General features: G+C 52.1%; 1 long non-coding RNA gene and 4 other non-coding genes across 5 annotated transcripts; 2 read left to right on the forward strand and 3 right to left on the reverse strand.

Annotated features, from left to right (window-relative positions):
- Positions 1 to 219: 219 nt before the first annotated feature.
- TRNAL-AAG (transfer RNA leucine (anticodon AAG)) lies at positions 220 to 301 on the reverse strand. The gene has a single exon. It is a non-coding gene; the product is annotated as a tRNA-Leu (tRNA).
- Positions 302 to 2,564: 2,263 nt separating this feature from the next.
- On the reverse strand, positions 2,565 to 17,640 carry LOC140594207 (uncharacterized). The gene is made up of 2 exons (XR_011994861.1): positions 17,563 to 17,640; positions 2,565 to 5,177 (listed from the first exon to the last, which is right to left on the reverse strand). It is a non-coding gene; the product is annotated as an uncharacterized lncRNA (long non-coding RNA).
- TRNAL-UAG (transfer RNA leucine (anticodon UAG)) lies at positions 5,223 to 5,304 on the reverse strand. Its single transcript has one exon. It is a non-coding gene; the product is annotated as a tRNA-Leu (tRNA).
- Positions 15,979 to 16,051, forward strand: TRNAT-UGU (transfer RNA threonine (anticodon UGU)). The gene has a single exon. It is a non-coding gene; the product is annotated as a tRNA-Thr (tRNA).
- A 563-nt stretch (positions 17,641 to 18,203) lies between the features above and the next one.
- Positions 18,204 to 18,275, forward strand: TRNAP-UGG (transfer RNA proline (anticodon UGG)). Its single transcript has one exon. It is a non-coding gene; the product is annotated as a tRNA-Pro (tRNA).
- Positions 18,276 to 18,387: the final 112 nt, after the last annotated feature.

The following is an 18,387-nucleotide window of genomic DNA, read 5'->3' on the forward strand; positions in this document are numbered from 1 at the left end:
CATGTGACAGATACTTCTGGGAACACACATGCCACTGGCAAGTCTTTAAAATTTGTTTCTTCCCAACCCCTAACCTCCTGGTGAACCTCGTCTATCATCTAGGGGCCAGAAAACAGGCGCTCCCTGCACTCGGCCCTCGTGTACTCCCCCACCCCAGACTCAGTCTAGTCATTTTCATCATCTTTCGACCTCAGTTTCTGAGCCAGCAAAACTCCCACTTGGCAGCGGTGGGATTCGAACCCACGCCCCCGAAGAGACTGGAGCCTTAATCCAGCGCCTTAGACCGCTCGGCCACGCTACCACATGCCCTGGCTGCTTCTACTTATTTGCCCTGATGGTGACTTCTTTCCTTCGCGTCTTGGGTCTGCCGCACAGACTCCTGTTCTGAAGTCCTGACCCTAAAAGCAAGTGCAGGAAGTGCTCGGAGGACAGCAGGGCCCTTGGAGGACAGCAGGGCCCTTGGCCAAAGCAGTGTTCTCCGTAGGCTCTGAATTGTTCATCTGGCACCTAGGCTCAGGCCTTAAAGGGGAGTGTTTCCCCAAGAGACTGAGGTTCGGAACAGAGGACTGGGCCTCTGTGAGGGTCGGCTCTGTTTTATCCCTGCTGGCTTTCCCTCTGTCTCACCACACATTGCTTAGGAAGCCACAGGAAGGTTTAAGCCAGCGAAGGCCATGATATCCCAGGTTGGAGGGACCCTGACTTGTCGGATGGAGCTTGAGGACACCTGCAGGTGCTTGTCCCCTAGGGCGGGCTCTGACCCACTGACCCACCGCCCAAGGACACCAGGGCACTCTGCAGTCCTTTTGCCAGCCGAGGCAGCGGGCAGCTCGCACACCTGGCTCTGCGCAGTATTTCTCGGAAGAGGCGAAGCCCTTCTGTGGTTTCCCACCGCACCCGAATTGCTGGAGGTGGCTTCCTGGTGCTGTCAGAGGGAGTGGGACAGCGCCGGACTTTGGGTGTCTCCCAGGTGGCCCGGACCCCGACCCTGCCTCCCCCCAGCGGGCCCAGGGGACGGGGCCCAGCTCCCGGCGACAGACTCGGCCTGACCAGCGAACTCCAAGGCCTTCCTCCAGGGCCCACGACACCAGTGCTCCTCGTCCGCAGGAAGACGTGTCAGTGGGAAGTGACAGGAGACGGTCCCGCGGCGCCCACTGGCTCCGGTCCCTGCATCTGCCTCCAAGGGCAGGTCGCACAACTGCGGGACACTCTGTCCCCGTTTACGAGCCTCCCTCATTTGACAACGGGCACCGTGTCTCAAGAGGCCTCCGGTTCGGTCTGGGCTCTGGCTGGCACATGGCGGGCCACAGAGGAGCCCTTGTTCCCCCAGAGTGGCCGGCAGTGCAAACGGGGCTGCTCATGAGGTGAGCAGCTTGTCCGCCTGCCCGGGGTGTCTAAGCTCCGGCTTCTGTAGCTCCCCAAGTGCAGCCCGCCTAGAGGAGCAGCGCCGACGCTATTCCCACAGGCTGTTCCAGTCCTTGCGAGGACATCTCACTGTCCTGCGGGTCACATCCAGCCACAACCCCGCATCCCCGGGCCCATGCCTCAAGGCCTCGGTGGCAGTCACCAAGTGCTGCTTGGTGGCCATCAGCAGACCACAGACCACCGCCCGTGATTGGAAGGGACCAGATGGCAGCGAGGAGCCGCGAACAGGAAGGGCTCTTCCCTCATCCCTGTAGGTTCCTCCGTTTGCCTTTCAGCCTCGTGTTTCTCTGCGCCTCAAGGTGAACTAGGGCTCCCCGCTCCCTCCCCGCCTCCTGCACACCTGGGGCGAGCTCGGGATTGACTGCCTTAGTTCTAAGAGCAAATGCATCCCTAAAAGACAGCTGAAAATGGGCTTTCCAGGTCAAGATTGCACGGATCTTAAACGGTTCACTTACTCCTCGGAGGCTGACTATCAATATATTTTAAAGTGTTGGTTTTTCCATGACCTTTTAGGCAGTTTATAGAAGAGCTGGGACAGAGAAGCCTCTCGCAACACCACAGCACTCTTCCTAAAGCCCCGGCGCGGGAATCGGGAAGGCGGTCCCAAGCGGTCCTGGGGGGCAGTCTGCAGCCACTCTCAAAGCCATCTGCACCGGCAATAACCTGCCGGGTTAGGAGAGACTAGAGGTCGTAGAGGGTATCGGGAAGGATGAATCCGAGGCGGTGGGGAGGGGGTGAGGAGCGTTGTAGCTGGGCCTTCCGCCCAACTCAGACCTGCAGGTGCACTCTGGAAGATCTATGCCCGTCTGGGGAGGAGGGGTGGCAAAGCGGGGGGGGGGCTTCCTCTTCGAGTGTGAGGCCCTGGGGAGGGTGAGTCGCAGTTACCCGAGCCGAGGGTAAGTATCTGTTACTTCTTCCTCCTACCAGTTTTGTTGATTGTGGATCAACAAAATGAAGGTCTCTCCTAGAAGAACCCAATAAGAAGCTGTAACTCGGGAGTTAGTGCACCAGGCAGGGTCTATAACGTGAAATCCAGCCCTCCACCCCAGCTGAACAACTTTAGGGAGTCGAATCCACAATATAAAAAATGACAATGTATCTGAATCCAGGGGGATTTATCCCAGAAAAGCAAAGTTGGTTTAATATTCAAAATCAATGTGATTTATTATTTTAAAAGACTAAAAAGAAAAATCATACGATCTTACTAAAAAATGCAAAGCATTTGACAAAGTCCACATTCATTCCTGACACAAACTCTCAGCAACTTAGGAAAAGAAGGAAACTTCCACAGCTTGGTAAAGGGAAGCTACGAAAAACTTCACACTTAATAATACAAGACTGTTTTCCCTGCAAGATTAGGAGCAAACATGAACATCTGCTTTCATCAGTTTTGTTCAGCATTGTACTGGGGATTCTTGCCCAATCAATACATGAAAGGCTATGTAAAACTCCTACAGAATCTACTGAAACCTATAATAAGTGAATCTAGCAAAGTTGTTGGACACAGATAAATATTATAATTAATTGCATATATTACTGTTTATACTATATCTACATATGTATAATTGTACCTAGCAACGAACCATCAGAAATTAAAATTTTAAAAAGTAATTCAATTCACAACAGAATCATTAAATATGAAATACTTAGGGAAAAATATGTCCAAGATTTTTTATACACACACAAATGCTGAGATAGATGAAAGAAAACCAGAATATAAGTAAAATCATTTCACATTTATGAATGAGAAGACTCAATATTCTTAAGATATAAATTATCCCCAAATTGATTTATAAATTCAATATAATCTTATTCAAAATAACAAGGCTAGGTTTTTATTTATTTTTTTAAGATGTGTTTTTTATTTTAAAGCTTATTTATTTTTAGTGATCTCTACAGCCAATGTGGGGCTTGAACTCACAATCTCAATGTCAAGTCATATGTCTTCCAACGGAGCCAGCCAGGCACCTCTGCCTTTGTTTTGTTTTTAGAAACAGACCAGCTGATTCCAAAATTCACATGAAAATTCAGACATAGCATGCTCAAAACAACTTTTAAAAGAATAATAAAGTTAGAGCAAACTCACTCTGCCTGACATCAAGATGTATAAAAGCTACTATAATCAAGACTGTAGTATCGAAAAAAAAGACTGCAGTATTGGCATTAAAATATAAAAAAACAGACCTATAGAACAGGAATACAGAGATAGAACCACACATATATTACCAATTGATGGTTGACAAAGTTTTAAAGGCAATTCAGTAGAGAAAGTTAGCCGTTTTAAATTTATTTTTATTAAGTTTTTTATTTTAATTCCAGTATAGTTAACATACAGCATTATATTAGTTTCAGGTGTACAATATAGTATTCAACAATTCTATATGTTACTGAGTGCTCATGATAAATGTACTTTAGAAATGTAGTCTGTCCACAAAAAAAAGTCAAAAAATAATTTTGATCCTTACTTCACGCCACATAAAAAAATTAACTTGAAATGGATCACAAACCAAAACTACAAAATATTTAGAATGAAATCTTTGTCACCTTGTATCAGGGAAAGATTTTTTTTTTTTAGATGCAACACCAAAAGTATGATCCATAAAAGAAAAACATAATTAGTTGTACTTCATCAAAATTTGAAAACTTTGACCTTCAAAAGGCACTGTTGAGGAGACACACCACACAGCGGGACATATTAGTTGTACCCTGAGAACTTAAGGATGATTTTTGCCTCCTAGGGAACATTGAGAATGTCTGGAGATATTTTCAATTGTCATAACTGGTACATTATTACTGGTACCCAGTGAGTAAAGGCCAGTGATGCTAAAAACATCCCAAATATGCAGGGCCCTGGACTCCCACGGTTAAGAAGTATCCAGTTCAAAACTGTTGAGGTTGTTGTTGAGGTTGACTAGAGTAAGAAGCCACATTTAGGGCCCAGGCCAGTTAGCGCCCAACACCAGCCACTGACATGAGCCTGTAACTCCTTCCCGAAGCCTTGAGGAGCCCGGGTGCCTGGGTTCATATCTGTATGTAATATGCATAGGGATTTGGTGTCCATGTCTCCCAGTTATGCCCAGCGCACCCTCTGGGAACATTGCCTTAAAGCCAGAAGGCTCGAGCCCTCCTTAGGGAGTCGATCCTGGGATCCTGACCTCCAGCCCATCCCGAGACTCTGGGCGCCCCCCGTGGGAGTTGGGTGCTGTCCTTTGCTGGGCAGCCTCCTGCTGGAGGCCCGTCCTTGAGCTGCTGAGCAGCTACCTCCCTCAGTCTCCTGCTGGACACGTCCTGGCAGCCCCGGAGGACGGACTGATGGACAGACTGATAACAGAGGGGCGAGGGTACCCCAGGAGTGCCCAGCCCAGGAGCAAGTGCAGGTACACCTATGGGCAACCCCCATAGGGGCCGCGAGGCAGAGCCAGGGACTGCAGGGACACCTGGAGCTCAGCGTGCGTCTGTGCGAGGTCGGTCCTGTGGCTCTGAGTGGGACCGCCAAGAACCGCGCCCAAGTCTCCCTTCCAGGGGCCCCTCCAGGGCCTCACCTTGCCCTTTCCGCTCTTCCAGGTCACGTCAAGCGTCCAAGACCCGCTCTTCTCTCCGGATTGCCCGGGGCTGCTCGCCTTCCCTTGGGAGCAGAGCAGGGATGGCAGAGCCGGAGGGAAACTGAGTCACTGGTTCAGAAGGCGCATCCCGTCAGTCTAGACGAGTGTTCGGAAAACTCAGATGCCGGGTTTTGAGATTTGGTCGAGTCCCTCCTTAGAGACGAAAGCTGTGATCACTTAGGATCAGAAGCAAAACCCTGGCAGCGGTGGGATTCGAACCCACGCCCCCGAAGGGACTGGAGCCTAAATCCAGCGCCTTAGACCGCTCGGCCACGCTACCAACGGGGCGTAGGTCTGCCTACACGTGTACATATCCCGCCCCCCCCCCCCCCCCCCCCCGCCCCGGGACCGCGTCCCGCCCTGAACCCCTCCCCTCGCCCGCCCGCAGGCCGCAGGCAACTGTCCCGGCAGAGCACCCGCTGCGGAGGCGGGGCCCTCGGGATCTGGAGGGACGAGCGCGGGGTCAGGGGTCGCCTCAGTTTCCCCGGGCGCCCAAGACGCGCTTAAAAACGGTTTACTGGGGAGGAGGGCGGGGGGTGGGGGGGAATGGGTGACGGGCACTGAGGCGGACACTTGACGGGATGAGCACTGGGTGTTTTTCTGTATGTTGGTAAATTGAACACCAATAAAAATTAATTAAAAAAAAAAACAAAACGGTTTACTGCACGGAGGCAGGGGCCGCTTCGGACCCGGATGGCGCGGGATGAAGAAGTCGTGGGGTCTTCAGCAAGCCTGGGACGGAGCCCACCCCCCAGCCCCCCTACCCCCCGCCCGCGCGGAGCTCCCTCCGCCCCCTCCCCCTCCCCCTCCCCCGGCTCCAGCCCCGCCCCCGCCCCTCCCCCGGAGTCCGCCCCTCCCCCCTTCCCCCTCTCCCGGAGCTCCAGCCCCCTCTCCCCCGCCCGCGCCGTGCCCCTCTTGAAAGCAGCGCCCAGGGAAGCTGTGTGCTCAGCGTGGTAGCCGCGGGAATAGATGGGAAACCTTAATTATAAGTGAGGGAGCAAAGCCTGGCAAAATAGCGAAGCCTGATGTTAAGGACCTTCACCCCATACTGGAGAATGTAGTGGCCACTTTACTCCCCTTGGGACGCCCATAGCACTTCAACCTAAGGATGCCCACCTCTGGGGACCCTGGAAGTCTCAAATGAGCCACACAGAATGGATTCCGCTGGTGCTGTCTTCTGAGGTCTCTGGCCGTGTTTATCCGTCCTGCCAGACACGACAGAATGACCAGCACATATGCAGGAGAAACCAGGAGGTATGCTTGCCGCCTTGCCCTCTCCTGGATCATTCGGAAAGCTCTGTATGTGCCCCAAATAATCACCCGAGGCCCCCCAGGAACCTCGCTGCTAAGGATCTTTCATCTGTTGGGAGACTCGAAGCCTGGGAAGCCTGAGGTCCCAGAATAATGCACCTGCAAGATATCAGCCCAAGAATAGGGCATCCCATCCACCACTGTGTGGCTTCTTTCTTGTTCGACTTTCAAAAGTAGAATATTTTGTCTCCCAATTCAAAGACTTAACATAAATCTCTGTACGACTATGGGGGTAGAGATCGTGCAAGTGTGCTCAGTATTCAGGGAAAACAACCAACTTATAAATACAGTTTATATTTACTATCTATTTCACTTGATTTTCTAAGTCCAAGTGTTTCGTGTGTTTTTTTTTTTTTTTTTTGTTCTTTTTTTTTTTTTATCATGACTGCTGTATGGGCTTAGACACAGTGGAGCCCACACCCTTGGCAGTAGTGTGCGATACCTGTACTCTCCTTTGATCCTTTGTAAGAGACCCAAGGATGTCTACCAGGATGTACATCCTACTGTCCCCCACTCTGTCAACTGATCTACCCAAAGACGCACAGTAAAATTTATGCAAAATTTCTTTAGGAATCTATTCACTTACCTCACAACCAGGTATTGGTTACTTACTATGTTGATTAAATCTTTTATGTCCTTACTTATTTTTTTTGTCTACTTGTTGAACACTTACTGAGAGAGGATTGTTAAAATATCCAATGATGATTGTGGAAAAAAAGAAAAAAGAAATATCCAATGAAAAAATGATGGTGTATTTTTCTATTTCTTCTCTTAGTTCTGCCAACTTTTGCCTCTTATGTATCTCTTCTTACAATACTTCTTATATATATTTTTTTATCTTCTAAAACATATCTTTTTATCCTTACATCTTATAACAAGCTGTGTTATTAGATACATAGAAGTTCAGGAATATTGTGGGATTTTTAAAAAAGATTTTATTTATTTATTCATGAAAGACACAGAGAAGCAGAGACACGGGTGGAGGGAGAAGCAGGTTCCCTGCGGGGAGCCTGATGCGGGACTGGATCCCGGGTCTCCAGGATTAAACCTGAGCTGAAGGTAGATACTCAACCCCTGAGCCACCCAGGTGCCTCTATTGTGGGGGTTTTCAAGTAAAATTATTTGTTAGGGCAGTTTCAGGTTCATAGCAAAATTGAGTAGAAGGTACAAAGAGTTCCCGTATACCTCCTGCCCCTACACATGCACAGCTTCCTCCTCTATTAACATCCCACACCAGTATTTGTTACAAAAGATGAACCAACACTGACACATCATTCTCACCCCAAATTATGGTTTACATTAGGGACTCTTGTGGTTTCATGTGAATTTTAGGATTGTTTCTATCTCTGTAAAGAATGACATTGGGATTTTGATAGGGATTGCCTTGAGTCTGTAGATCACCTTGGGTAGTTTGGATATTTTAACAATTTGAATTCTTCTGATCCATGGACATCGAATGTCTATTTATCTGTGTCTTATTTAGTTTCCTTCATTAGTATAAGTCTTTCACTTCTTTATTTAGGTGTGTGCATTTATAACATCTATAAATAACAATTTCCTGTAACTTGAAGAGTTGGTTCTCTTTTATCACAAAGAATACTTCTGTTTCCTCTTTCCTCGGGGCAGCACATCAAGTATTCGAACATGGTGATGATGCCCCTCAAGTTTTCTCTTTTGCATATCTAAGATCTTCAGTTTCATTAAACCCTCTCCCTCTAAGGAGCTAGCCAGCCCACGGGCCCATGGGTCTTCTGCATTCCTGGTGGTTCACCTTGGCATATGCCTGAGAGCAGAGCTTACAAAATGATCCTGATAGAAAAAAAAAGGTGGACAGCCATGAGCTGTGTAAGCAGGAAGAAATCAAAGTCAAGAGGACAATAGAGGAGGGTCTGAACAGAGGCAGCAGGAGACCAAAGTGATCTTTAGGTGACATTTAATGGGGCTATGGAAAGCAAAATAATTTATCAATAATTCCTGGGCACTAGGCCCATGTTTGTAGGGTAGGGCTTGACTTTTCAATTCTTAAAAGATTTCCTTTAGGACACAAGCAGTCACCTTTCGCAGAAAGTCGGCTGAAACCCTTCCCCAGCCTGGTGATGGACCCAGTGGCTCAAGGATAAGCTATGCCATAAACACTGCTGTCCTCTTCTTCTGGCCGAGCTAAGGATATATGCCCCGTTTCCCTACTTTGTGTCTAGGATACTGCAAGGTTTGAATCTCCTAATAGATGGGACAGAGCAGTCCTACAAAGTTGTTGGATCCAAAATGGGGGTTGGGGAGCACTAATGAAATGCAGAAATGAGGTCTTGGGGAGTCACTATTGCTTTTAGTAAGTGTCACAATGTTGGATCTTAAGGAGTTGAACCCTGGCCCTCTGGTTGCCCAAAGTGAGAATCATATGTGATGTGAATCATATCATGAGCCAAAGTCCTGACCCGATGGCTTAGCGGTTTAGTGCCGCCTTCAGCCCAGGGCCTGATCCTGGAGACCCGGAATCCAGTCCCATGTGGGGCTCCCTGCATGGAGCCTGCTTCTCCCTCTGCCTGGGTCTCTGCCTCTCTCTCTCTAGCTGTGTCTCTATGAATAAATACATAAAATCTTAAAAAACAAAAACAAACAAACAAACAAAAACAAAGGCCTGACCGGCCCATCCTTTAAAGGACATGCTTGCCACCCATCCCGGGCTGTTTCTGGGAAGTCTTGTGATGTTCTTTGCTACACTTTTATTACTCGGATCCTTTTATTACCCAGTTTTGGTTTCCTTGCCCTCTGTTGAAAACATGAAATCTCTTGCTCAAATCCCACAATTAAGCTCAACCGGTTTGGGACTGAAGGTCATTCTGCCCAGGCCTTACAAAATCAGACTCTGTAGAAGCTGAATCCAAGAAATCTCCCCTTAGCATCCCCTTAGTCTACTACTTGCCAAGACCTGAAAGCACCCCGAGGCAGCTCCGGTCACATCCAGTGCTGCTCAGGTCTGCAAAAAAGCCCAAAGGTGGGCGGCACTGGCCACCCACTTAGCAAGGGTCACATCCAGTGCTGCTCAGGTCTGCAAAAAAGCCCAAAGGTGGGCGGCACTGGCCACCCACTTAGCAAGACGGAATGAGGCTTCTCTCAGCAGAAAGTCTGTTTCCTTGGGCATCTGAAACCCTGCACTGGCTCAGGAAAGGAGGTCTGACATTTTCTGGAAACCTGCCCCAGCAGGGCTGAATGCACGTGCCATGTCAAACTGATTCTCCCTGGGGTTTGGTGGAGAACATTGCCTTAGAGAGTCTCATGTTCAATAGGTAACCATATGTTTATGTTCCAGTAACTTCTTTCCTTTTCTGTAAGGACACTCTGTGGGCTGGTATCTGGTACACCATTTAGTGACCATATACCTATGAGAATTGGCACCAGTTGAATTCAGACTGGTTTCCTGGAATTTACACCTAAACTGGATGAGGGCTGGAGAGCTGTTGGAGATGTTTAGTGCTTCTTTTACCAAGAATTCCAGGAAGAGGAAATTAAAAGGTTCCATGGCATTCCAGACTTCTGTGGGTTGTAATCTACCTTTCCCCCCCTCTACACATACGTCTGTATTTGTTTGCTCTCCATCTTGAGTACTTATTAATATACTGATATGTGCTGATCACTTTGTTATGTATTTGGAGACTCAGAAGTATGAATCATATAACCTTCCCCTCCAGGAGCTAAGAAATAAGCTGAGAACACTACACTAATGCATAGGATTTTTGAAACAAAGTAAACTTAGTAGTCTATAGCTAAGTGCACTAGAATTTCCTTCCTTTTTTTCTTTGCCTTCTCATTTGTTCTTTGTGCCTTTTGTAGCATTTCTAAAAAGATGGATATAGGTAGGGTATTAGGTTGGCTAGGTTGGTGGGACATGTGACTCTTGATCTCAAGGCTGCAAGTTCAAGCCCCATTTTTTTTAAAAGGTGGGCAAAATAAATAAATAAATAAAAATTAAAAAGGTGGGCATTTGAATAGATAGAAAACCACAATTCAGAAGCAATTCTAGAAGATTAAAAAATAAAATTAAAAAATGCATTATCTTTTGACAATCTTTCATGTAAAATGGAGGAATATGGAAAGGAGAACAGAACAGTTTGATGTTTTCATAGACAATTGAATATATATTGAAGGGGTAACATCAGTTTGGATGCTTACTTCTTTTTTTTTTTAAGATTTATTTATTTATGATAGACAGAGAGAGAGAGAGAGAGGCAGAGACACAGGAGGAGGGAGAAGCAGGCTCCATGCCGGGAGCCCGATGTGGGACTCGATCCCGGGACTCGATCCCGGGACTCCAGGATCTCACCCTGGGCCAAAGGCAGGCGCCAAACCGCTGAGCCACCCAGGGATCCCCCTGGATGCTTACTTCTAGGTGCCACAGGTCACCTCCATTATATCTGTCCTGTTCGGTACATTGAGAGTGGAAGTCAAGAGGAAGGATGGCAATGATAGAAATAAGTATCATGAATTTTGGAGGAGAGTATCGATGAAATCTACTTGGTAAACAGCAAAGGCATTGTGAATGAGAAGAACATTGTGATGGTCTTTCCACGATAGATAGTGTTTGACAGGTATGGTGAAAAGGGAGATCATCCTAGGTAAAGAAATAATAAGCAAATGATCATAACTGGAAAAGGTGTGAGTTCTCTTTGGGGGGTTAAAAGTGGATCAAGTTGACTGGAAAAAGATCTGTTGGCAATATACAGCTGTCATTGGATAAATGTTAATCTAAATACTAGAAGATAAAAGCTGTAAGGTAGAGAGGCACATATCGAGAGTACTTCAGCGTAGTTGAGAGTCTTTCCATTGAAAACAATTGTTGCTACAATAAAACAAGAGGATTTCTGTGATAATCCAAGAAAATGTCATAGGTTCCAAAAGTAAAACACACTGAGGCCTCTGGAGTGAGCCATAGCTAGGGACTTAGGTGTCCAGACTCCCTTTCTCGCTGTCACCTCTCCTTGTGTGTTGGCATGCTCTTTCTAGGGCAATGCTTTCTCCACTTCTCAGTTCGTGCGATGGAACATGATTGACGTTACAGCTCCTACAACTCCAACTTTCTTTCTAGTAATTGTGGGCTAATTGATTTGGACCAAACTCCTTGAAGAAAAATGATAAAAATGTTGGATAAGATCCTACCAAATCTCCTTAAAAGCATCAAAGTACTACAATGGCAGTAAGCCACTACTAGGCCAGAATCCAAGCAAAAGATGGAATCTGATGGAATCTGGTCAGGGAAGCACTGAACTTTGTAGCTCTGAAGACACTTGCTAATTACTTCAAAATTGTACTATAGCTTTGGCAGCCTTTTCTGATGGGCGACATAAGAGAAAGATGTCAAGACCCAGTACCTACCCAAAATGTTAAATCTAGTAGGACAGTCTCCCAAAATATTAAGTCTAATATTAATTTGGTATTAATATTAAAGAGCCATTCCCATAGATAAAGATGAAGAGGAAATAAATCTACCTCTATCCTCCCACTTCCAATAGTTGTTATGGAGCTCAGCAGAAATCAGCTGAGCTTAGCAAGGAAAACTAGAAAGAATGAGCTTTCAACTTTTCCTGAGAGGCTGTAACCACAAAACTCCATTCTCCCTGATTTGTAGCTTGGGTTTAACATCATCTTGAAGGCTCAGGAAATGTCTGGCCATTAAGTTTGTTAAGGATCCTTTTGGGTTGATAGTGCTCCAGATGCCTGAGAGAAACTAAAGCTATATATATATATATATATTTTTTTTTTCAGGAAGTCACCTTCATCTTGGCCTCAAAAAATCACTGCATATAATTTTGCCAGGATATTGAGCAGCGCACATTCAAAGACGATCAATCACACAAGGAAACAAAGTGACATGAGTAAGAAGAATCAACTAGAACAGTAGACAGAATAATTTTGGGATTATCAGTTATACCTATTCAAATGAATATAATTACTGAATTTAAAGATATGGAAGACAAGCTGGTAAACATCTGCAAGGAATAGGCAATTCAAAAATTTGACTTAACTCTTGGTATTATAAACTAGTGCAGCCACTATAGTACACAGTGTGGAGGATCCTCAAAAAGTTAAAAAAACAGAACTACCATATGATCCAGCAATTCCACTTCTGGGAATATATCAAAGGAAACAAAAACACTAACTTAAAAAGATACCTACACCCACATATCCATGGCCGCATTATTTACAATAGCCAAGATATGAAAACAACCTAAGTGTCCACTCATGAGTGGATCCAGAAGTTGTGGTGTGTGTGTGTGTGTGTGTGTGTGTGTGTGTGTATGTAACGGAATATTATTTAGCCACAAAAATAAGGAAATATTGCCATGTTGGACAACATGGATGGAACCTGAGGGCATTATGCTACGTGAAATAAGTCAGACAGAGAAGGACAAACACTATATGATCTCACTTATATGTGGAATCTAAAAACCAAAACCAAAACCAAAAAGAAAAAAACGCCCAAATCATAGAAAAACAGATCAGATTTGCAGGTACCAGAGGCAGGGGTTGTGGAAAGGTACAAACTACTAATTACAAGATAAATAAGAACTTAAGAACATGTCATGGACAGCATGATGACGACGGTTAACACTGCTGTATAATATACATGAAAATTGTTCGAAGGCTAAATCCTAAGAGTTCTCATCACAAGGAAAAATGTTTTTCTTTTTTTGCTTTCTCTTTTTATTACATGTGACAGTGGCTGCTTTAGTTAGCTATGACAGAGGTCATTTCACAATACACGGAAGTCAAACCATTATGCTATAGACCTTAAACTTATATAGTGATGTATGTCAGTTATATCTCAATAAAACTGGAAAAAATGTTGGCTTCATGGTTTTGAAAAAGAATCAGATAGAACTTCTGGAATTGAAAATTACAGTTTACTCAAAATTACATTGACTCTGGGTGGATTTAACAGCTGATTAAACACAGCGGTGGAGAGCACTAGTGGATTAAGAATATGTTATTCAGAACGCCACATGGAGAGACAAAAAGAAAATATGGAAGGGAAGGTAAAATAAATGAAGGACAAGGTGTGAAAGTTTAACTCCAGTTTCATAAATGGAGAAAGAAAAATAGAGCAAAACAACATACGAAAAGCTGACCGGGAATTTTCCGGACCTGAAGAAAGATAACAATCTACAGACAAGAAATCCCATATCTTGCCATTGGAAAAACATGGGATTTCTATATGTATCCTTGACTCCTGTTTTGTACAGCTAAATTGAAATATTCCCTGGAAGAGTCTGATTGCTGGAACCTAGGTCACATGTCCGCTGCCAGCTGCCAGCTGCCAGCTGCCAGCTGCGAAGCAAAATTCCTGGGACAGACTTACTTGTTATATGTGAAATTGCCAAATGTAAGGATAATGTCAAAACAAACAAACAAACAAACAAACAAACCCTGGACATCCACTCTATAGGACCAATGCCTCCATCAGAGCTATTCAGCGCATGTTCAGGCCTCAGTTTCCCTCTTGTATTCCTTCATGAGCCTGTAACTCTTGGAGGCTCTAACTCAACGGATAATTCATGTAATTTGACCTAAGTGTGACCTACCAAGGTACAGACTTCCAGACCACGACCGTTCTGCTACTGAACAATTCCCACAAACAGCCCCAAGCTCACTTCAATCCAGCCTACCTGGATCCTTGCACTCTACCCGCTGCCCTTTCCAGGTACCCACCCCTCCCTCTGCCTGCTTTTTCCCTCTGCAGGTCCCATCTTGCTTTTTCCAGGTATAACGTTTGAGAGTCTTCCCTGACTCTTTATCCCTCTCACTTACTCTTTATTCACATCTAGCTTCAGCCGAATCTGCCTTCCCTCTGTGTCCCCTCTTCTCCCTCCCTCCCCCGCCCTCCTCCCCCTTGCCTCTCCCTCCCCCCTCCTCCCTCCCCCTTGCCCCTCCCCGTCTCTCCTTCCCCCTCCCTCCCTCCTTCCCTCCCTCCCCCCGCCCTCCTCCCCCTTGCCTCTCCCTCCCCCTCCTCCCTCCCCCTTGCCCCTCCCCCTCTCTCCTTCCCCCTCCCTCCCTCCTTCCCTCCCTCCCCCCGCCCTCCTCCCCCTTGCCTCTCCCTCCCCCTCCTCCCTCCCCCTTGCCCCTCCCCCTCTCTCCTTCCCCCTCCCTCCCTCCTTCCCTCCCTCCCCACGCCCTCCTCCCCCTTGCCTCTCCCTCCCCCTCCTCCCTCCCCCTTGCCCCTCCCCCTCTCTCCTTCCCCCTCCCTCCCTCCCTTCCCTTCCTCCCTCCTTCTCCTCCCCCTCCCTCCCTCCTTCTCCTCCCCCTCCCTCCCCTCCTCCCTCTCTTCTCTTCCCCCTTCCTCCCTCCTTCCCCCTTCCTCCCTCCTTCCCCCTTCCTCCCTCCTCCTTTTCCCATTCCCCCCTCCCTCCCCCTCCTCCCTCTGTCCCCCTTCCCTCTTCCTCCCTCCTTCCCCCTTCCTCCCCCTCCCTCCTCCCCTCCCTTTCTCATTCCCCCTTCCCTCCCCCTCTCTCCCCTCCTCCCTCTCTCCCTCTCCCTCCTTTTCTCATCCCTCCTCCCCTCCCTCCCCCTCCTCCCTCTCTCCCCCTCCCTCCCTCTTCCCTTCCTCCTCCCTTCCCTCCGTCCTCCTCCCCTCCGTCCCCCTCCCTTCCTCCCCCTCCCTCCTCCTACTCTTCCTCTCCTCTCTCTCTCCCCCTCCCTCCCCCTTTTCCCATCCCCTCCACCCTCCCCCTCCCTCCCCTCTCCCCCCTCCCTCCCAGTTCCATAACTGCCACCTCTCGCAGTCCTGTGTCCCAGCGTGGGCGCCGCGGCCGGTCCCCGGTGCTCCTTCGGCTCCCCTTTCACTTCCCTTCAAGCCCCTGGGCGCATCCACGCCTGCTGAGTTTCCATTCTCAGTTTTCCGGAGGCTGTAACTTGGGCCCAGAAATCTCAGTGTCCTGCTGCCCTGACGTTTTACCTCCCCTTGGTTCCGGGAGGGCGGACATCTGGTCCAGCTGCGGTTTCCTTAAATGCCTCAGTTTCCCTTTCGGACTTGGCTCGACTTTTGCCCTCCCCACCCCCGCCCTCGAGGTCACTAAGCTCCCAGGCCCAGGTGTTAGAGTCCCCCCAGCGGCAGGACCGCTACCTGCAGGACCGCCTGTGCCCCGCCGGCTCCCGGCGAGGCTTGGCGCCTCCACCCTCACGCCGGCGCAGCTCAATCCCACTGTTGTGTTTCCTAAGGACCCACGTTCTTGCGCCCGAGCTCCCATAGGGCCCCCGGGTTAAAGACGCCATCTGAGGCCTCGCTCTTGGTGCGCCGTGCCCGCTGCCTCCCGCACACCTGGGTGGAGCCGACCTGACCCGGGCTCGCTGGGCAGAGGCTCGAGCGGCCCCGAGCGGCTCCCGCAGGTCCGCGGCTGCGCGGCGTGGGGAGCCCGCGGGAGCCCCCGTGTCAGCTGGGCGCCCTGCAGGGCCGCGTCCTCCGCGCCAGGGTCCCCTGCGGCCCGGGCAGGCGGGGGCGCCGACCCCCCCCCCCCCCGTCCCGCAGGCGCTGCCTGTCCGGGCGGCCCTCCACCCTCGACTCGGCTCTCGCTCCCCCGACCCCGGGCGCTCCGCCGAGGCCCAGCTCCCCGACTCGCCTTTTCTGAGAAAGAAGTGGCACCAGCGCCCGCGAGGCCCTATAGCTCAGGGGTTAGAGCACTGGTCTTGTAAACCAGGGGTCGCGAGTTCAAATCTCGCTGGGGCCTTCCCCGGGCTTCTTATTGTTTTGGCTCCCTCCTGGGCCCCCTCCCTCCAGCAGCTGGAGCGCCCCCGGGAACGTGGGGGCAAACGTGCCCCGCGCACCGCCCCGCAGCCCGGAGGCGGCTCGCCCGGCGGCTCTGCTTCCCCCAGCGCGGCTCTGCGCAGGCGCCGCTCTGCGCCCCGGGGCGACGGGCGGCCTCCCCGCTGCGGGCCCCGGACCGGCGGTGCAGACCCCACGCCAGGGCCCTAAGTGAGCGCGATGGGGGCGCACCCGGAGCTCGCACAGGCGCTCCTCCCGGCGGGTAGGGGGGGCCCGCGGGGCGGCGAGGGCGGGGGAGATGGGGGACGGCGCCCTCTCCATCCCCGCGGGAGACAGAGCCGGGACCGCGGTCGCTACGCTGGTTACGGACGGACTCGGAGGAGCTGTGGCTTCGGCTCTGAAAGCGCTTTGTCCGGAAGCGCCAGGGCTCCCCTGAATCCTACTCCGCATCCTCCACCCCGGGGCTGCGGCCGCGTGAACGCGGGACGGGAGGCGCTCGCCGCGGCAGACGCGCCCGAGGCGGAGGCAGCCCGGGACCCGCCGCTCCGCACCCCCGGACGGCCCCGGGCTGCACGCGGCCTGGGGGCCCGACGGCGGCCCCTCCGCGAAGACGGCTGTCCGGGAGCTGCGGGGCTGCGCGCCCAGGGAGGCCCGGGCGGGGGCGTTTCTCGGGCACCCCACGCGCGCCCTGCATCCCCGCGCCCCCTCGGCAGCTCAGCCCGGAGAGCGGGGCACCGTGGTGCGGTCGGCTACGAACCGCGGGCCGCCGGTTCGACCCCGGGGGGCACCCTCGGGCCGCCGGTTCGACTCCCGCTGGAAGGAGGAGCCGCGGCCTTGGGCTCTGCACGCCCGTTGCCTCCGCTCTGTGCCCGGAGTCCATTTCCCCAGACCTCACTCCCGCTGCAGAAAGTCTGAGCCTCCCGAAGCCGCACGCAAACCGCGGGCCGGGCGGACGCGGAGGTGTCGCGCAGCTGGTCCTTTCGGCCTCCGGCCGATCCGCGGGCGCGGCCGAAGTCCGCGGGGCGGGGCGGGGCGGAGCGGGGCGGGGCCGCTGGCCCCCATGGAGCAGCACGTGTCCACGCGGTGCCCCGTCTGCGCCCTGCGGCCCCAACGAACCCCGTCCCCAGCGCCCGCCGCCACCCTCTGCCGCGCGTCCAGGCCGCGGAGGCCCCGACACGGCAGCTTTACTTTATTGGTCTTTTCATGCATTTCTGTAGTTCCACAAAAAGGATTTTGAGCCACAGCAGGAAAGAGCAACAGGAGTTGACGTGAGTTGGGCTGAGACTGGGAGAGAGAGAGAATTCCAGACCCAGGACGCACGTGGGGACAGGGACACGCGAGTCCCCGCCAGGGCCTGGGCGGTCCGACCGCGCGTGGGCTGGTGCAGCTCCCACGGACCTCGCTCGCGGGATCGGACGCCCAGCCCCTCCCAGCCCCCAGGATGTTCCCCTAGGACGTGGGCTCGCGCGACCTCACCTGACACGCTGCCCGCGCGTCCTGCGTGGGGCTCGGGACTCGCCAGCCTCACGGGCCAGCTCAGCTCGGGTCCTGGAACTCCAGCCCCCGCCCCCCCGCGCGGGCCCCCGGCCAGGTCCCGCCCCCGCCGCGCCTCCAGCCCCCGGCCAGGCCCCGCCCCCGCCGGGCCCCCAGCCCCCACCAGGCCCCGCCCCCGCCGGGCCCCCAGCCCCCACCAGGCCCTGCCCCCGGCCAGGCCCCGCCCCCACCAGACCCCGCCCCCGCCGGGCCCCCAGCCCGGTCTCCCCCCACCAGGCCCCGCCCCTGGCCAGGCCCCGCCCCCCGCGCCCCCCGCGCCCCCCGCGCCCCCCCGCGCCCCCGCGGGCCTCGAGCGGGTGCCTGCAGGGGCCGGGGCTCCGCGGCTCACCCTCGCGTCCTGCAGTCGGGAAAGCTGCCCCTGCGCGCCCCGCGCGGCCTCGGGAGGGGTGCGGCCGCGGAGCGGGGGAGGGCGCGGGCCTCGGGCCGAGCCGGGCTTCGGGAGAGCGGGCCGTCCGGGAGATGCGCGCGGGGCGCGGCGGGTCCACGGCGCGGCGGGCCGGGCGGCGGGCGGCCGAGGGCGCGCGAGGGCTGTTCAGAGGAAACGCGGGCAGCCTGCCTGTCCCGGCTCGTTGGTCTAGGGGTATGATTCTCGCTTTGGGTGCGAGAGGTCCCGGGTTCAAATCCCGGACGAGCCCCAGCTTTTGCTTCTTCATTCTCCCCCAGAAACAACGTACAAGTGCGGTTCGCGACAAACTTTCTCGCTCCCGAGTGTCCTGCCGCCCGCTCCCGGGCCCCGTGCCCCTCGGC

This window comes from Vulpes vulpes, chromosome 10, assembly GCF_048418805.1.
Source record: "Vulpes vulpes isolate BD-2025 chromosome 10, VulVul3, whole genome shotgun sequence".
Classification (NCBI taxonomy): domain Eukaryota; kingdom Metazoa; phylum Chordata; class Mammalia; order Carnivora; family Canidae; genus Vulpes; species Vulpes vulpes.